The following is a 5,489-nucleotide window of genomic DNA, read 5'->3' on the forward strand; positions in this document are numbered from 1 at the left end:
GTGTGCAAATATGCAGAGAAAATGATTGTGATCCAACAATCCACATACAAGATGCCAATCAAATGACATGCATGTGTTCTAAGGCAATCTAACGGTCCTACGCACAAATGGTTCAGATCTAAAAGAGAATTGCGATTTAGCGATTGAGGGAACAAGATGGCAAAATTATAATTTTGCCAAGGCCTATCCAATGGGCTGTACGCGACCACACGTGCGATGTTTGTGCAATCTAGATCTATTTAGTGTTGGATTTAAAAACTCATCCAAACCACTCAACCCAGCCCAATTTGGAAAGAAAGAAAGAAACAAAAAAATAAGAAAAGAAGAAAGGAAGAAGAAGAGAATGAGAGGTCGAAGTCCGCTATTCTTAGCGAAAAAAAGGTGAAAAGAGGGAAAACGAGAGGCAAAGATCTCCGACGAAGGGCCTACCACCAAGAGAAGGGTGATTTGTGGCTGACCGGTGCCGAAAATTGTGAAAATCTATCGAGTTTTCTGGTGACCTGTGAGCACAACACGTTATCAAACTGGCACTTTTGTTAGTAATTTTCTAGAGCTTTATTTATCAGTTTAATTAAACAAAATGCTCTAGAGATAGCTTACATGTAATAGAACATGTTTAAAGTTCAAATTAAATCAAAATCAAGCCATGCATGCATGAAAAACTGCATGCAAATTGCTGGTTTATTACTGACTCGAAAAAGAATTTTTTCTCAAATGATATTTTTGGAGCTCAAATCATTTCATAATGACTTCCAAATTATAAGTATAATTAATAGGTAACCCAAAGCCTACATATAATCGTCTCAGCTTCTTCAGTAACTTTCTTCTTCAATTCCTTAAGAGATGTCTTTAAATGCTCAAGTTGTGAGAAACTCCTTTCCTTTTTCGGACCCATCCACCAACACTTACTCTCACATTTTTTTTTTGTATTTCCTTAAGCTCCGCATTGCGATTTTTCTCGATTTCCAATTGATTGATAACCTATTTTTATATTTTTCAAATAATAAGTACAAGTCAGTATAAGTTTTAATCCAAGAAAAATAAGATCAAATAAGTATATTAAGTTTTAAAATCTAAATATAGTCTACTCAAACCTGTGTGAGGATCATATTGAGCTCATGTATCCTTGAGTTGCGGTGAGCCTCAATGAGCGTCATGGCTCCTGAAGTATCTCGTGGAGGATTACCACAAATGAAATATTCAATCACTTTTTCAAAACAAGGATGACCAAATGAAAAAGCCTTCTTACCTGGGGAAAAAACAATCATCGCAATATCAACGTCACAAAGAGTGGACAATTCACTAGCTTTCTTAAAAAGACCAGCTCTTCGTTTTGAGAAAGTTACTTGGAGGTTGGTTTCGTTACTCATCTTCACCATCTCAATCTTTTGACGACCCTTGCCCTTCCTATCCATTGCTAAAAGTGAAAGAAAAAGACGATGTGAAGAAAAGATAAAAAAGTTGGTTTATAATTTACTAGGAACTGATAGAAAATGTGTAGTGTTTATAAGAGTCGTCGGACTGACATTATTATTTTGTGCTATGCAACATCAAACTTCATTTAAATGGATTTTCTATATAAATTTTTTAATCTTTAATTACTTACTCATTTGGATTCATCAGATTGGAAAATATCATTTTGTACTATCCAACATATAACTTGATTTATAAATGTATTAGCTTTAATTACTTACTCATTTGGAGTCAACAGGTTAGAGATTATCATTTTGCACTATCGAATACATAACTCGATTTAGATTAATTTTCTATATAAATTTTTTAACTTTAATTATTTATTCATTTGGAGCATATTGCATATTATCATTTTGCACCATCCAATATATAAACTGATTTATAAATTTCTTAACTTTAATTACTTATTTATTGGTAATTATCAGGCTGGACATTATTATTTTGCACTATTCAATATTTAACTTGATTAAGAGAGATTTTTTATATAAATTTCTTACCTTTAATTACATCCTCATTTGGAGTTACCAGGCTAAGCATTATCATTTTTCACTATCAAACATATAATCTGATTTAGATGAATTTTCTATATAAATTTATGCCTTTAATTACTTACTCATTTGGAGTCATCAGGTTAGACATTATTATTTTGCACTATCTATAACTTGACCTATTTGGATTTTTTGTATAAATTTCTTAGCTTTAATTACTTGCTCATTTGGAGTCACTAGATTGAGCATTATCATTATACACCATCCACAATATAGCTTGAGTTAGGTGGATTTTCTGTATAAAATTTTTAACTTTAATTACGTACTCATTTGGAATCATCAAGCTGTGCATTATCATTTTGCACTATTCAACCTATATTGTAAGTTAGGTAGATTTTCTATAAAAATTTCGTGGATTTAATTACTTACTCATTTGGTGTTACCAGATTGACTTTATCATTTTGCACTATCCAACATATTGCTTGAGTTAGGTGAATTTTTAATATAAATTTCTTAACTTTAATTACTTACTCATTTGGAGTCACTAAGTTTAACATTATCATTTTCAACTATCCAATACACAATTTAATTTATATTAATTCACTATACAAATTTATTGGCTTTAATAACTTACTTGTTTGGAATCATCAAGTTGGACATTATCATTTTTCACTATCCAACACAACTTGATTTAGATTAATTTTCTATATAATTTTTTTTCGATTTTGATGACTTACTCGTTCCGAGTCACCAAGTTGGGCATTATTATTTTATATTGTTCAATATATAATTTCATTTAGACGAATTTTCTATGTAAATTTATCGGCTTTAAAAACTTACTTGTTTGGAATGCTTTACAATCACCTCATTGAAATATGTAGTAAAAAAATCTTGAAGATTGATATAATATTTACCTATAAGTTATGCGAATTTACCACTTCCAAATCATCCTTGGTTGTAGAATGAAATGAGATTAATCTTCTTAGAAATAGTTATTAGCAGCCACATTTTCTTGCTTATCAAATTTGACAAGATAATAAAAATAGTGTCAGCATCTGTGCAAGGATGAATAAAATTTGAATTACACATCCCAATACACAGTATTATATAATTACAAACCTATTTTCTAATATATATATATATAAATATAAAATTTAGGAAGATAATGAAAATACTTTTCATGTTTCTCCATACATGAATAATAAATTAGTCAACAAAAAATTACAAGCTTGGTAATAAAATTATAGCGAATATTGCAAAATCACCATGAAGTTTAATAAGTTATATATAAAAGAAATTAAAATTTAAAGAAGAAAATCCCAAAGTACAGAATATCATACAATTACCACCCTACTAATTATTTTAAAAACGAATTTTCATATTTACAACCTTAGATTTAATAGGTTTTGATGAAGCTTCTCTATAGAACTATTCCGATTTGGCTCAATTCTTCAACATGGTGAGTTGTCTTTCATAGTACATCATCTTTCTTGACGCTTTCGATGATTGCTCATCTTCTCTAATCTTCTCTACATTGATTCAAAATTATTTATACTCTATTTGAATCCATAGGGACTTAAATATGTTTCCATGAGAGATATTTTAGTCAAAATTTTAGGACTATCTAACTAAATTTTTATATTTGCTTTTTCATTAATCTCGTCATTCTTCCCAATAAATTTACAACAAAATAAAAGGATTTAGGTACTCATGTTTTTAATTGATTATTCTCAATTGGAATTCATATTTTTTTGAAGGAATCTGTCTTCGAGGGTAGTTTTTTTTTTTGGAAAAAACTCAAACCCAAAAGAGATTGGGGTTCCTCACCAGTGTCTGTCATAAGTAGCAGTTATGCTGATGAAAAAGCACAATATATTTTATAAAAATTTTGTAAATATAGAACATTGTTGTAATGTTTTCAATTAATTTTTTCAATATGAGATATTATATTAACAACACTCGATTATTTATAATATATTGAAATATCATATTTTTGATATAAAATATAACACGTTGCATAGTAAATTTATTAAGTACGCATATATATTTTAAGATAACGAGCACTTGTATCCGTATTTTCATAATGCATTATATAGGTAGCAGTTAATAGTGTCACAACAGAAGATAAAAAGAAATAGCGTAGTAGAATCTTTGAGAGAGAGATATATATATATATATAATCAAGCGCAAAGGGTTTGAACGAAGAAATTTTATATTAAGAACTAGATGCAATATCATTGAACGATTATAAAATACTTGAACAAATAATATAAAATAAGATGCCTCTTATTTTCTAGAACAAAACCTTACTCATATTAGAAGCTAAAATCCTAAAACCAAATATAATCTAAAGACTAATCCTGAGGCATTTACTGTGTTGGAAAAATTAAAAATTTGTTTTACATAAATAAAAAAAGTTCACTTAGAAGAATCCTTGGCCAAATCAATGATATTTTGGAGGCATCATGTTTGGATTGTTTAATGGAACAATGTTAGAACTGAATCCAGCAGGCTTTGTATCAAAAGGAAGACATGTTCCACAGGAAGAACTTCCTAGAAAAATGGATGGTTAGGATGATGATGATGAGGATGAAGATGAGGAAGATGAGGATGAGGATGATGATTATTTGGGGTACGAATCACAATCTTCTCAGCATGCTTAGCCACATTCTTCTTCATCTCATCGAGAGAGGCCTTCAATTGTTGAAGTGTGTTAAGCTCATATCTTCCTTGGGAGCCATCCACCAACATTGATTCTCATTTGTCTTTTTCATATGGTTAAGCTCCTCGCCTCGCTTCTTCTCGATTTCGAGTTGGTTCAGAACCTGTACATGTAGTAGAATTAATATATATTATTTATATTGAAAATGTTTTATTAGAAAGGAAAGAAATTAAAATAACCTGAGTGAGCTGCATGTTGAGCTTATGGACGCTAGCGTTCCGATGAGCCTCAATGAGTTTCATGGTTCCAGAAGTAGCTTGTGGTGGACTACCACTAACAAAACGTTCCAACACAGTCCCGACACAAGGATGACCAAAAGAAAAGACCTTTCGACCAAGTGAGAAGACGATAATAGCAATCTCAGCCCCACATAGAGTGCTCAATTCACTTGCCTTCTTAAAAAGTCCGGCTCGGCGTTTGGAGAAAGTGACTTGGAGATTACTTTCATTATTCATCTTCACCATCTCAACCTTTTGTCGTCCCTTACTCTTTCTCGCCATACTTACAAGTATTGAGTATATGCAGAGAGAAATTAAAAAAGAGATTAATGGAGAGAAATAATTGTATTGAAAGGGGGGGAAATGAGTGATATTTATAGGAGATTTAAATCAAGGTTGTGATTAATAAATTTTAGGTAGACATCCTGTACATATTTTTCTATATTAATAATTTAGGGTTGCTTGAGAATCTTCTCTTTATTGAAATATACGGTAGGAAAAATCTAGACAATTAAAGTTAAATTTTAGCTGTACTTTTATACAATTTGATAAATCATCATTGTTTTAACATTTATAGATACATAGCTA

At 30.5% G+C, this 5,489-nt stretch overlaps 2 pseudogenes; both read right to left on the bottom strand.

Annotated features, from left to right (window-relative positions):
* Nucleotides 1-849: 849 nt before the first annotated feature.
* Nucleotides 850-1,415, bottom strand: LOC110817213 (agamous-like MADS-box protein AGL62 pseudogene; annotated as a pseudogene).
* Nucleotides 1,416-4,657: 3,242 nt separating this feature from the next.
* Nucleotides 4,658-5,183, bottom strand: LOC148270403 (agamous-like MADS-box protein AGL62 pseudogene; annotated as a pseudogene).
* Nucleotides 5,184-5,489: the final 306 nt, after the last annotated feature.

Source organism: Carica papaya, chromosome 1, assembly GCF_054855325.1.
Source record: "Carica papaya isolate Zhongbai chromosome 1, ASM5485532v1, whole genome shotgun sequence".
Taxonomy (NCBI): domain Eukaryota; kingdom Viridiplantae; phylum Streptophyta; class Magnoliopsida; order Brassicales; family Caricaceae; genus Carica; species Carica papaya.